The sequence below is a fragment of the Salvelinus alpinus genome, chromosome 37, assembly GCF_045679555.1.
Source record: "Salvelinus alpinus chromosome 37, SLU_Salpinus.1, whole genome shotgun sequence".
Classification (NCBI taxonomy): domain Eukaryota; kingdom Metazoa; phylum Chordata; class Actinopteri; order Salmoniformes; family Salmonidae; genus Salvelinus; species Salvelinus alpinus.
Window position 1 is genome coordinate 4,890,973 of NC_092122.1, and position 15,234 is coordinate 4,906,206.

The following is a 15,234-nucleotide window of genomic DNA, read 5'->3' on the forward strand; positions in this document are numbered from 1 at the left end:
GATGAATTGGAACGCCGACTGCAAGCCAGGCCTAATCGCCCAACATCAGTGCCCGTCCTCACTAATGCTCTTGTGGCTGAACGGAAGCAAGTCCCTGCAGCAATGTTCCTTATCTAGTGAAAGCCTTCCCAGAAGAGTGGAGGCTGTTATAGCAGCAAAGGGGGACCAACTCCATATTAATGCACATGATTTTGAAATGAGATGTTCGACGAGAAGGTGTCCACATACCTTTGGTCATGTAGTGTATGCATATTGTGTAAAAAGTATTTTTTCCAAAATATAACTTGTATTTAATTTTTTTATTTGAATTTAAACCTCTTCGGGATCGGTGTCCCTACACTGGGACGGTTCTTGCTAATGTTGTTGCTAATGTGACGATAATGACGTTGTAAGTAACATCCAACTTTCCAGGACATAGACATGTCATTTGTGCGAAAAGCTTAAATTGTTGTTAATCTAACTGCATTGTCCAATTTACAGTAGCTATTACAGTGAAGAAATACCATGCTATTGTTTGAGAAGAGTGCAGAACAACAACTTTTATCACGGCACTTGGTTTGATACATTCACCTCTGAAGGTAACAATGTACTTACATTCAGTCATCTTGCTCTGATTTGTCATCTTGAGGGTCCCAGAGATAAAATGTAGCATAGTTTGATAAAATCCATTTTTATATTCAAATGTAGGAACTAGGTTCTAAAGTTTGAAACCCTGCTGTTTCTGGCCCCACGCCCTCCCCGACCGGCCATCTAGATGTGTGTAGGTTAGTGTCTTTTCTGTAGGGTAGCTAATTTTCAATCATATATGACCTCTCTGGGAGTGTGTAACCTTAAATTTGTTATTACCATATCATTTTTGTATGTACTTGAAAATATATCATTTGACCAATTCGGGCAGACTTGATACAAAATGTTGTGCAGTATTGCAACGCTTCACTGGATCAGTCTGAACTTTGCACATACACTGCTGCCATCTAGTGGCCACAATCAAAATTGTACCTAAACTCCAATATTATATTATGGCCTTTCTCTTGCATCTCAAAGATGATGGAACAACAACAAAAAATAGAAAACGCATGTTTTTTTGTTTGTATTATCTTTTACCAGATCTAATGTGTTACCAGATCTACATTAATTTCCCATTTCCGCAAACTTCAATGTGTTTCCTTTCAAATGGTATCAAGAATATGCATGTCCTTGCTTCAGGTCCTGAGCTACAGGCAGTCAGATTTGGATATGTCATTTTAGGTGGAAATTGAAAAAAAGAGTCCGATCCTTAAGAGGTTTTATCTTGTCTATAACTGTTCTGTCCTTTGTCATGTATTTGTATGTTTCAAGAGAGCGAGAGTTGCACCCCTTCTGAAAAAACCTACACTCGATCCCTCCGATGTCAACAACTACAGACCAGTATCCCTTCTTTCTTTTCTCTCCAAAACTCTTGAACGTGCCGTCCTTGGCCAGCTCTCCTGCTATCTCTCTCAGAATGACCTTCTTGATCCAAATCAGTCAGGTTTCAAGACTAGTCATTCAACTGAGACTGCTCTTCTCTGTGTCACGGAGGCGCTCCGCACTGCTAAAGCTAACTCTCTCTCCTCTGCTCTCATCCTTCTAGACCTATCGGCTGCCTTTGATACTGTGAACCATCAGATCCTCCTCTCCACCCTCTCCGAGCTGGGCATCTCCGGCGCGGCCCACGCTTGGATTGCGTCCTACCTGACAGGTCGCTCCTACCAGGTGGCGTGGCGAGAATCTGTCTCCGCACCACGTGCTCTCACCACTGGTGTCCCCCAGGGCTCTGTTCTAGGCCCTCTCCTATTCTCGCTATACACCAAGTCACTTGGCTCTGTCATATCCTCACATGGCCTCTCCTATCATTGCTATGCAGACGACACACAATTAATCTTCTCCTTTCCCCCCTCTGATAACCAGGTGGCGAATCGCATCTCTGCATGTCTGGCAGACATATCAGTGTGGATGACGGATCACCACCTCAAGCTGAACCTCGGCAAGACGGAGCTGCTCTTCCTCCCGGGGAAGGACTGCCCGTTCCATGATCTCGCCATCACGGTTGACAACTCCATTGTGTCCTCCTCCCAGAGCGCTAAGAACCTTGGCGTGATCCTGGACAACACCCTGTCGTTCTCAACTCACATCAAGGCGGTGACCCGTTCCTGTAGGTTCATGCTCTACAACATTCGCAGAGTACGACCCTGCCTCACACAGGAAGCGGCGCAGGTCCTAATCCAGGCACTTGTCATCTCCCGTCTGGATTACTGCAACTCGCTGTTGGCTGGGCTCCCTGCCTGTGCCATTAAACCCCTACAACTCATCCAGAACGCCGCAGCCCGTCTGGTGTTCAACCTTCCCAAGTTCTCTCACGTCACCCCGCTCCTCCGCTCTCTCCACTGGCTTCCAGTTGAAGCTCGCATCCGCTACAAGACCATGGTGCTTGCCTACGGAGCTGTGAGGGGAACGGCACCTCCGTACCTTCAGGCTCTGATCAGGCCCTACACCCAAACAAGGGCACTGCGTTCATCCACCTCTGGCCTGCTCGCCTCCCTACCTCTGAGGAAGTACAGTTCCCGCTCAGCCCAGTCAAAACTGTTCGCTGCTCTGGCACCCCAATGGTGGAACAAACTCCCTCACGACGCCAGGTCAGCAGAGTCAATCACCACCTTCCGGAGACACCTGAAACCCCACCTCTTTAAGGAATACCTAGGATAGGATAAAGTAATCCTCCTAACCCCCCCCTCCCCCTTAAAAGAGTTAGATGCACTATTGTAAAGTGGTTGTTCCACTGGATATCATAAGGTGAATGCACCAATTTGTAAGTCGCTCTGGATAAGAGCGTCTGCTAAATGACTTAAATGTAATGTAAATGTTATGTGGACACAAGGAAGAGTAGTTGCTACATGTGCAGTAGCTAATGGGGATCCTAATAAACTAATCACAGACAATGGTTTATTTTCAAGATTGTTCTTAAAAATACAATCTTCGTTTTATTACGTATCCTATTTTCAGATCATTCATTACTTTGCTCCCATTTTATTTCAAAAGTAAATAGACGGAATGTATAAATAATTAGCATAATTAACATTCATGTTACTATGTAGATTCTTCATTGTAGAATGTCTTCTTCCATTTTAAAACTATCACTATGCAACAATGATATCAGGCTTTTAGAATCCTGACAGGAGATGGAACGTATCAAATGGTGTAATAACAAAAACTTTGTGTGTGTGCGTGTGTAGATACACACCAGGCTGGCGTTAACCCCCCCCCCCCCCCGAATAAGCCCAGCGGAGCGACTATACACAGGCTGGTAGTTAAGAGAGCGTAGTTTACCTCCTCCCATGCAGAAAAAAACATGGGCGGATGGATAGAAGGTCTTAATACTACCAGCCCTGTGCTGCTATAGGACTCAAATTTCCGCTTGGAGCAGCCCTCTTCACATTGAGTTAACATGACTGACAAGTGAAGTCTCATATACACAGAGGAAAGCACACACACACACACAGCAATGTGGCTGCACATTCAGAAAGGCAGTACAGAGATGAATAAATGCCTACTATGGTTTTAGATGAATTGTAATAATTGATCAATCGCCATATACCTATTGAGTCGTTTCATATAGCACTTTTAACAATGTATTTTTAGTCTTTCAATCTCACTGTAACAGAGATACCACCTACCGTAGGCACACATCTACACCTGAGACTCAACTCACAGATGCATCACCTTGATGTGTTTGTTTCCTTGTCAACCTCTTAATCGTCTCATCCAAAGTCAACCAGTACATCTCTGTTTACATCCTTGTTTACCAACCATTCGTTAACAACCTGTCACTGTTACACACAATGGCTTTGTTTGTGATGGTGAAGTCAGCACCATAACCTAAAGAAGGAATCTGCAGGTTTCGCGCATGTGTAACCTAGGGGAATAATAATATGTGAGAAACTCTGCAGGTGTATGTGCATTGAAAAACCTTTCTTCACACTTGGGACAGACCTCTTTGTCTCAACATACTTGATGAATATATCAAGTGTTTTATGGCCCCATTAGTAGTACTGTGTTACAATTATGTTCTTGTGAACTCTGTGACCCAGCCTCTTGCTTGATTGTTTGTCAGTGCTCTGCAAGTGTTAACTAGTTTCTACGGTAAGATACTTCATTTATTAGTTATCTTTCACGCTGTTATCTCTTCTTTTTCAATTGTATATTTTATCATCCGTTAATCAGTACCTCATCTTTAGGGTGTGTTCTTTATTTATTTACTTCGTGGATAAGTCTTCTATATGTTTGCTACAGTTGAAGTCGGAAGTTTACATACACTTCGGTTGGAGTCATTAAAACTCATTTTTCAACCACTCTCCAAATTTCTTGTTAACAATCTATAGTTTTGGTAAGTCGGTGAGGACATCTACTTTGTGCAAGTAATTTTTCCAACAATTGTTTACAGACAGATTATTTCACTTATAATTCACTGTATCACAACTCCAGTGGGTCAAAAGTTTACATACACAAAGCTGATTATGCCTTTTAACAGCTTAGAAAATTGCAGAAAATGTCATGGCTTTAGAAGCTTCTGATAGGCTAATTGACATAATTTGAGTCAATTGGAGGTGTACCTGTGGATGTATTTCAAGGCCTGCCTTCAAACTCAGTGCCTCTTTGCTTGACATCATGGGAAAATCAAAAGAAATCAGCTAAGACCTCAGAAAAGAATTGTAGACCTCCACAAGTCTGGTTCATCCTTGCGAGCAATTTCCAAACGCCTGAAGGTACCATGTTCATCTGTACAAACAATAGTACGCAAGTATAAACACCATGGGACCATGCAGTCGTCATACCGCTCAGGAAGGAGATGCGGTCTGTCTCCTTGAGATGAACGTACTTTGGTGCGAAAAGTGCAAATCAATCCCAGAACAACAGCTGTGAAGATGCTGGAGGAAACCGGTACAAAAGTATCTATATCCACAGTAAAACGAGTCCTATATCGTTATGTTTGGAGGAAAAAGGGGAAGGCTTGCAAGCCAATGAACACCATCCCAACCGTGAAGCATGGGGGTGGCAGCATCATGTTGTGGGGGTGCTTTGCTGCAGGAGAGACTGGTGCACTTCACAAAATAGATGTCATCGTGAGGAAGGAAAATGATGTGGATATATTGAAGCAACATCTCAAGACATCAGTCAGGAAGTTGAAGCTTGGTCACAAATGGGTCTTCCAAATGGACAATTACCCCAAGCATACTTCCAAAGTTGTGGCAAAATGTCTTAAGGACAACAAAGTCAAAGTATTGGAGTGGCCTTCACAAAGCCCTGACCTCAATCCTATAGAAAATGTGTGGGCACAATTGAAAATCCATGTGCGAGCAAGGAAGCCTACAAACCCGACTCAGTTACACCAGCTCTGTCAGGAGGAATGGGCCAAAATTCACCCAACTTATTGTGGGAAGCTTAAAAGCAATGCTACCAAATACTAATTGAGTGTATGTAAACTTCTGACCCACTGGGATTGTGATGAAAGAAATACAAGTTGAAATAAATTATTATTACTATTATTCTGACATTTCACATTCTTAAAATAAAGAGGTGATCCTAACTGACCTTAGACAGGGAATATTTACTAGGATTAAATGTCAGGAATTGTGAAAAACTAAGTTTAAATGTATTTGGCTAAAATTCTGACTTCAACTGTATAAAGTCCTTGACCCTTCAAACCCGTTAGTTTAAAACCTGTTTCTTTATGTGCCTGCTTCTTTTAGACAAACAGCTGCAGCTGCAGAGACAGGATTGTGGGGTGGAGGAGCTTTCAGATCATATTGCCTATGCTCATATGTTCTAGGTGATGAAGTGTTGATATCTGCCCTTAAAGAAGTGGCCTGCGGACATTCACACAGATTTGTCTTTCTCCTATTTTTTTCCCTCACCCCATCCTTCAAAATTCAAACGCACATAACAAAGAGAAATATTCCTCATGCCTGCCTGGCAAGAATATTCATGATTTGGCTTCCAGGTTAAAAATGTATATGCAAATGTACCTACATTAGAGCATGCATAGGTTGTTAATAAATTAACACGTGGCAGAAATAATTCAGTTTTAGCGTAATGTTCCTTGATGTGAGCTGTCAGCTGTCGCATTGTTCCGGATTGAACGTGACTGAGGCAGCAACACAGTGCAGTGAACTGTGATGTTTTAGTGTACCTAACTCTCAGGGCTCAGTCTTTCTGAGAGACGCGCGTGCGCACACACACACACACACACACACACTGAATTGGGATGTTTTAGTGTACCTTACTGTTAACTCTTGGGGCTCTCTCTGCCTCAACTCCTGGCTTTTGCTCAGGGAGTTTGTATTTTTCTTGTTTCATTCTGAAGGCGTAAGTTATAATATTCCCCTTTCGCTGAATGTTCTTATGAGTGTTTGTGTCTGCTTACAAACACAGCATCCCACAGCCTTGTTTATGCACAAGCTAAACAAAATACTTTTGGGGTTAAGCATCTGCGGCTGAGATTTGTCGCCAGTCCAGAGACATGTTATGTCTAACGTTACAAACATTAATTTCAGCAATTAGAAGAATTAACGCACAGTGAACAGTAAGAACTGTGTGTTTTTCCTCTTCGGTTGCTGTGGCAGCCGCACTAAGCCCCTGATTGTAGGAAGCTTTAACATCTTGACGCGCCAGCATGGTGTGAAGCATGGCACTTCTCTTCTCCATCTCCTCGCTTTCTCCCATCCCAAAGATTTACATAGTGGAATCCAGGGACTGGCACCGTGTGACAATCTGTTTGTGTAGCTCTATGTGCAAGATGTGTGTTTTAATAAGCACCAGTTGTTCAATCTCCTGTTTAAACACTCCTCTTGCCTTAGCGACGTATCCTTAAAGACTATGGCCCTATCTTTTAATTAACTCCCTGACTAATGTGCCACTTAATTGGCTAATCAGGAGATTTTGTTTTCTCTAATTTACTTGAAAACTATCTCCGGTTAAGCTTTTTAATATCTGTATGACGGGAACGGATACTTACCGGTGGCTCTCCGAAGGGGAAGGCCTACTGTAGCAGGGGAAAAACAAAGTACAGTTAATTCCTTATCAAACTCTCTTGGTTCTTGCTAACAAGGCCTAGGTGTGATTCTTGGGCATCTTTTCTTAAATGCCTGTGCAGTTTTTTTTATAACAAAAGCTTCATGTTCTATGTAGTGCTTGAGATTCTTGATATTGCACTGTTGTATTGGTTTTATCAAAAACCTGATATACATTAGTAAGCCATACAGTTCCTGGTTGGATTGCATTTTTCTGAGGTAGAAGTGTATTCTCTGCGGCCGGCAGTGAAACAGAAGGCTAATTCAACAGTAACTTTTTCCAGGGGTGTTGCCAACATGCTCTGGGAACATTACCCGGCAGCCTGCAGTTCCATTTAACATTCCAGTGAGGTGTATGTTTGTATTTACTTGATGCATTTTGAAGTGGTAAAAATGTTTGGTCCAGAAAGACCTGTAACATTTAGCCCTAATATGTTTTGATTTCTGAAAGTTTTTTTTGTCGGTTTGAAATATTAGGTTTCCACTTTGTTGATATTCTTCTTCACCTTCTAAAGTGCTTGACATGTTCCCATGTTATTGCCATATTTCTACAGTATTGTACAGCAGCTGGTAAAAATACCACTGACAGATTCCAGTGGACAAACAGGATGGTCGAGAGGCCCGTGAGAGAGTGTCTCCTTTTATAGAGGAAACGTAGGCCCAGCTTTGTGTCATGTAGCGACATGCAAAGGTTGTGATTCAATGGAAAAGTGGCGTCACCGTCGTTTGATAGGATGGCAGAATGGAAGGGCCTGTAAACAATGACTCATCCTGCTGCTAGCTGGGGAAGGAAGGCAGATCGCCTGTCTGTGCTGCTGCAGCCTCCATTCCTCACACAGAGTACAGGAAAGCAACACAAAGGCAATCAGAACTCTGTTTACAAGGCTCTGTCACCCAGGGGATTGAGTTGTCTCTTTCACACACAGACGCACATACACACACACACACACACACACATTCACATTAACACACTTTCATACACTGACAGTGGCGTCGTTAGGCCTGGGCTTCCGGGACTGAATCCCCAGATGTTTTTGGTCCAGCCCTGAATGTTGTGATGGTCCAATAATTATTATATAGTTATATTTTTTAAATTTCAGGCTGTACGTCTGATATGAGTTTCCATACCCTCACATCACTTGCACAATGCAGTATTTACACTGGACAAAAATATTAACGCAACACGTAAAGTGTTGGTCCCATGTTTCATGAGCTGAAATAAAACATCCCAGAAATGTTCCATACGCACAAAAAGTGCAATTGGCATTCGATTGGTGTGTGAGGCCGGTTAGACGTACTGACAAATTCTCTATTCCAACATCTAGTGGAAAGCCTTTCCAGAAGAGTGGAGGCTGTTATAGCAGCAAAGAGGGGACCAACTCCATATTAATGCCCATGATTTTGAAATGAGATGTTCAACGAGCAGGTTTCCACATACTTTTGGTCATGTAGTTTATGTATAATACTTACTCTACTGGTCAAATTTTAGAACACCTACTCATTCAAGGGTTTTTCTTTATTTTTTTTTTATTTTTTTTTGCATAGTTTGTCTTTACTATTAATATACAATGAAATAACACATATGGAATCATGTAGTAACCAAAAAAGTGTTAAACATATCAAAACATTATTTGAGATTCTTCAAATAGCTACCCTTTGCCTTTATGACAGCTTTGCACACTCTTGGCATTCTCTCAACCTGCTTCATGAGGTAGTCACCTGGAATGCATTTCAAGTAACAGGTGTGCCGTCTTAAAAATGTGTTTGTGGAATTTCTTTCCTTCTTAATAGGGGAGGCAGGTAGCCTAGTGGTTAGAGCGTTGGGCGAGTAACCAAAAGGTTGTTGGATCAAATCCCCGAGCTGACAAGGGGAAAAATCTGTTGTTCTGCCCCTGAACTAGGCACTGTGCCGTCATTGTAAATAAGAATTTGTTCTTAAAACCTCTTAAGGATCCGCTCCTTTAAAAAAATGTTTGCCTGAAATGACATACTCAAATCTAACTGCCTGTAGCTCAGGCCCTGAAGCAAGGATATGCATGTTCTTGGTACCATTTGAAAGGAAACACTTTGAAGTTTGTGGAAATGTGAAATTAATGTAGGAGAATAACACATTAGATCTGGTAAAAGATAATACAAACAAAAAAACATGCTTCAATAACATGTTTTCTATTTTTTGTTGTTTTTCCGTCATCTTTGAGATGCAAGAGAAAGGCCATCATATGATATTGGAGTTTAGGTACAATTTAGATTTTGTCCACTAGATGGTGGCAGTGTATGTGCAAAGTTCAGACTGATCCAGTGAAGCGTTGCAATACTGCACAACAGTCTGCCCAAATGTGCCGAATTGGTAGGAGAATATAACACAATAGATCTGGTAAAACATAATACAAAGAAAAAAACAACCGTTCTTTTATATTTTTTTGTACCATCTTTGAAATGCAAGAGAAAGGCCATAATGTATTATTCCAGCCCAGGTGCACAATACATTTTGGCCACTAGTTGGCAGCAGTGTATGTGCAACGTTTTAGACTGATCCAATGAACCGTTGGATTTCTGTTCAAAATTGTCTCAAGACTGCCAAAATATGCCTAATTTGTTTATTAATAACTGTTCATGTTCAAAATTGTGCACTCCTCAAACAATAGCGTGGTATTATTTTACTGTAATAGCTTCTGTAAATTGGACAGTGCAGTTAGATTAACACAAATTTAACCTTTCTGCCAATATCAGATATGTCTATGTCCTGGGAAATGTTCTTGGTACTTACAACCTCATGCTAATCGCATTAGCCTACGTTAGCTAAACATTCCCGTGGAAGGGACACTGATACCGAAGAAGTTTTAACTGACTTGCTAAATAATAATGAAATAATTAATGCGTTTGAGCCAATCAGGTGTGTTGTGATAAGGTAGGGGTGGTATACAAAAGATTGGCAAAAGAGCAAGTCCATATTATAGCAAGAACAGCTCAAATAAGCAAAGAGAAACAACAGTCCATCATTACTTTAAGACACAAAGGTCAGTCAAAACGAAATATTTCAAGAACTTTGAAAGTTTCTTCAAGTGCAGTCGCAAAAACCATCAGGCGCTATGATGAAATTGGCTCTCATGAGGACTGCCACAGGAATGGAAGACCCAGAGTTACCTCTGCGGCAGAGGATAAGTTCATTACCAGGCTCGGAAATTGCAGCCCAAATAAATGCTTCAGAGTTCAAGTAACAGACACATCTCAACTGTTCAGAGGAGACTGTGAATCAGGCCTTCATGGTCGAATTGCTGTAAAGAAACCATTACCTACCTTTAAACAGGTCAACATTCACAAGGCTGCGGGGCCAGACGGATTACCAGGACGTGTGCTCCGGGCATGTGCTGACCAACTGGCAGGTGTCTTCACTGATATTTTCAACATGTCCCTGATTGAGTCTGTAATACCAACATGTTTCAAGCAGACCACCATAGTCCCTGTGCCCAAGAACACGAAGGCAACCTGCCTAAATGACTACAGACCCGTAGCACTCACGTCTGTAGCCATGAAGTGCTTTGAAAGGCTGGTAATGGCTCACACCAACACCATTATCTCAGAAACCCTAGACCCACTCCAATTTGCATACCGCCCAAACAGATTCACAGATGATGCAATCTCTATTGCACTCCACACTGCCCTTTCCCACCTGGACAAAAGGAACACCTATGTGAGAATGCTATTCATTGACTACAGCTCAGCGTTCAACACCATAGTACCCTCAAAGCTCATCACTAAGCTAAGGATCCTGGGACTAAACACCTCCCTCTGCAACTGGATCCTGGACTTCCTGACGGGCCACCCCCAGGTCGTGAGGGTAGGTAGCAACACATCTGCCAAGCTGATTCTCAACACTGGAGCCCCCCAGGGGTGCGTGCTCAGTCCCCTCCTGTACTCCCTGTTCACCCACGACTGCATGGCCAGGCACAACTCCAACACCATCATTAAGTTTGCAGACGACACAACAATGGCCTGATCACCGACAACGACGAGACAGCCTATAGGAAGGAGGTCAGAGACCTGACCGTGTGGTTCAAGGACAACAACCTCTCCCTCAACGTGATCAAGACAAAGGAGATGATTGTGGACTACAGGAAAAGGAGGACCGAGCACACCCCCATTCTCTTCGACAGGGCTGTAGTGGAGCAGGTTGATAGCTTCAAGTTCCTTGGTGTCCACATCACCAACAAACTAACATGGTCCAAGCACACAAAGACAGTTGTGAAGAGGGCACGACAAAACCTATTCACCCTCAGGAGACTAAAAAGATTTGGCATGGGTCCTCAGATCCTCAAACGGTTCTACAGCTGCAACATAGAGAGCATCCTGACTGGTTGCATCACTCCCTAGTACGGCAATTGCTCGGCCTCCGACCGCAAGGCACTACAGAGGGTAGTGCGTACGGCCCAGTACATCACCGGGGCTAAGCTGCCTGCCACCCAGGACCTCTACACCAGGTGGTGTCAGAGGAAGGCCCTAAAAATTGTCAAAGACTCCAGCCACCCCAGTCATAGACTGTTCTCTCTACTACCACATGACAAGCGGTACCGGAGTGCCAAGTCTAGGACAAAAATGCTTCTCATAAGTTTTTACCCCCAAGCCATAAGACTCCTGAACAGGGAATCAAATGGCTACCCAGACTATTTTCACTGTGTGCCCCTCCCAACCCCTCTTTTAAGCTGCTGCTACCCTCTGTTTATCATATATGCATAGTCACTTTAACTATACATTCATGTACATACTACCTCAATTGGCCCAACCAACCAGTGCTCCCGCACATTGGCTAACCGAGCTATATGAATTGTGTCCCACCACCCGCCAATCCCTCTTTTATGCTACTGCTACTCTCTGTTCATCATATATGCATAGTCACTTTAACCATATCTACATGTACATACTACTTCAATCAGCCCGACTAACCGGTGTCTGTATGTAGCCTCGCTACTTTTATAGCCTCGCTACTGTATATATCCTCGCTACTGTTATTTTTCACTGTCTTTTTACTGTTGTTTTTTTTTTTTCTTACCTATTGTTCACCCAATACCTTTTTTTCACTATTGGTTAGAGCCTGTAAGTAAGCATTTCACTGTAAGGTCTTACACCTGTTGTATTCGGCGCACGTGACAAATAAACTTTGATTTGATAAAGGACACCAATAAGAAGAGACTTGCTTGGGCCAAGAAACACGAGCAGTGGACATTAGATGGGTGGAAATTTGTCCTTTGGTCTGGAGTCCGAATTTGAGATTTTTGGTTCCAACCGCAGTGTCTTTGTGAGACGCAGAGTAGGTGAACGGATAATCTCCGCATGTGTATTTCCCATTGTAAAGCATGAAGGAGGAGGTGTGGGGGTGCTTTGCTGGTGACACTGTCTGTGATTTATTTAGATTTCAAGGCACACTTAACCACCACAGCTACCACAGCATTCTAATGTGATACGTCATCCCATCTGCATTGCGCTTAGTGGGACTACCATTTGTTTTTCAACAGGACAATGACCCAACACACCTCCAGGTTGTTTAAGGGCTATTTGACCAAGAAGGAGAGTGATGGAGTGCTGCATCAGATGACCTGGCCTCCCCAATTCCCCGACCTCAACCAAATCGAGATAGTTTGGGATGAGTCGGACCACAGACTGAAGGAAAAGCAGCCATCAAATGCTCAGCATATGTGGGAACTCCAAGTCTGTTGGAAAAGCATTCCAGGTGAAGCTGGTTGAGAGAATGCAAGGCAAATGGTGGCTATTTTCTTTTGTTTAACACTTTTTTGGATACTGCATGATTTCATATGTGTTATTTCATAGTTTTGATGTCTTCACTAATATACTACAAGGTAGAAAATAGTAAAAAATAAAGAAAACCCCTAGTATGAGTAGGTGTTCTAAAACTTTTGACCGGTAGTGTAAATGGTCATGTGTGACACACATGTTTATTACATATATGTCCCTGATATGTCATATGTTACCTTATGTACTCATATGTGACTCATGGTATTAAAATGTTTATTGCATATACACTGAGTATACCAAACATTAGGAACCTCTGGGTTTTGGACCATTCATGAAACTGTTGAGCTTGAAAAACCCAGCAGCATTGCAGCTCCTGACACAAACTTGTGAGCCTTGCAACTATGACCATAGCCATTCAAAGGCACTTAAATATTTTGTCTTGCCCACCCTCTGGATGGCACACATACACAATCGATGTTTCAAGGCTTAAAAATCCTTAACATGTCTCCTCCCTTTCATCTACTCTGATTTTAAGTGGATTTAACAAGTGGCATAAATAAGGGATTATAGCTTTCACCTGGATTCACCTGGTCAGTCTGTCATGGAAAGAACATGTGTTCCTAATGTTTCAAACACTCAGTGTACATCCTGTACCACAGCCATTTTCCCGTAGAATTAGAAATAATAAAACAGGCAGTCCCATCCGAAACAGTGTTGGTTTGGGTGAACAGCAACTAGCCTTTTTTCACAGGTGATGTATCGCCAGTTACCTGTTATCCTTATATGTGCAATCTGAGAAGGGGACCCCCCAAAAAGGACCCAATGTGATTGAATCTTCTTTAAACTTGGAGACAAAATTATATCGAGCCTGAGAAAGCTCCTCCTCTCACACCCAAGGCCGAGCTCCTCCTAGCCATGATCTAAGGGCTATGCCCCTTCTATTAGTTCTAATTTTACGGTCTATGCAATCTCTGTACATACCTCTCAGGTGGCTTTTCAGCAACATGTCAACATCAACAGCACCCAACTGCACTCTTGCCATCGCAGTGAAACTGTTGGCCTGGTTGCATGGCCGCCCTTCAGACGTTCCTTGGGACCATAACGTTGGAGCCTGGGGGAATGCAAAACATGAATAATTCAGTCAGATGTTGTAAAAGACTTGAAAGTATTGCAAGTACAGTAAGATAATGCATCCTCTCTTTTTTAAATGGTCACGCTAGCTAAAACATTGACTTGTATTAGAAAATATATCTTCTCAGTATTTATCTTAACTTCAGATGATATAAAAGTTAACAATAATGTACTGTTTCAATAAAAATAAATGCACATAAGCAAGCCTGTTTAACCTTCATAGCTAAATGAACTATAAACCAGTGCAGCCATCTCAATACTGAGCCTGCTAATGGTAGCCGCTAGGCTAATAGCAACCATATAGGTTTGACAGGCTAGCATTAGCGCAGTTAGCTTAGCATTAGCGTATACAGTAAAAAAAGAAAGTATAATACAACTCTGTAATATTTAACACTTGGATGGGGAGATGTCAGGTCCTAGAAAAATACAACCCTTAGATAGGGAGATGTCATGGCTAGAAAATACAAATGGAGTAGGAAAGAAACCACAATATTACCTCAGAGGAGCTATAGATCAATACGTTCAAACCAGAATATTACCTCAGAGGAGCTATAGATCAATATGTTCAAACCAGAATATTACCTGAGGAGCTATAGATCAATACGTTCAAACCAGAATATTAGCTTGCACAATTTTTTCTTATGTTATTCTATGGGCTAGCCTAGCTTAGCCTCAAACCCAGTCATCTCTGTCAAGATTACTAACGGTTTTCACTCGATCAATTTACACATTTAAACTTTACAGTTTCTACATAAAAGGTAAGTATCACTTGGACAACCATTTTGACTCTAACATTTTCTATAGGAAAAATGCTTGCGTACACCACATACCAGTTTAACAGAACAAAGAAAAAGGAGACAGGAGAAACGTTAGTTGTCACAAATGTCATCTTCGAGAGTTGAGGGGAGACTGCCCAAAACCATAGTGGATTACAACCATATACAGCCATTGATTACAACAATAATATCTAAACCATGTTTTATAAATACAATGTGATGCCATAACCTTATGGGCAGCCACAACTATAGTGTACGAAAACAAACATTCATACTTAGGTTTCTGTGAGTTTTCAAAACTTGTAGAATACCATTCAAAGTTTGGACACACCTACTCATTCAAGGGTTTTTCTTTATTTTTACTATTTTCTACATTGTAGAGTAATAGTGAAGACATCAAAACTATGAATAACACCTGTGGAATTATGTAGTAACCAAAAAAGCGTTAAACAAATCAAAATATATTTTATATTTGAGATTCTTCAAAGTAGCCA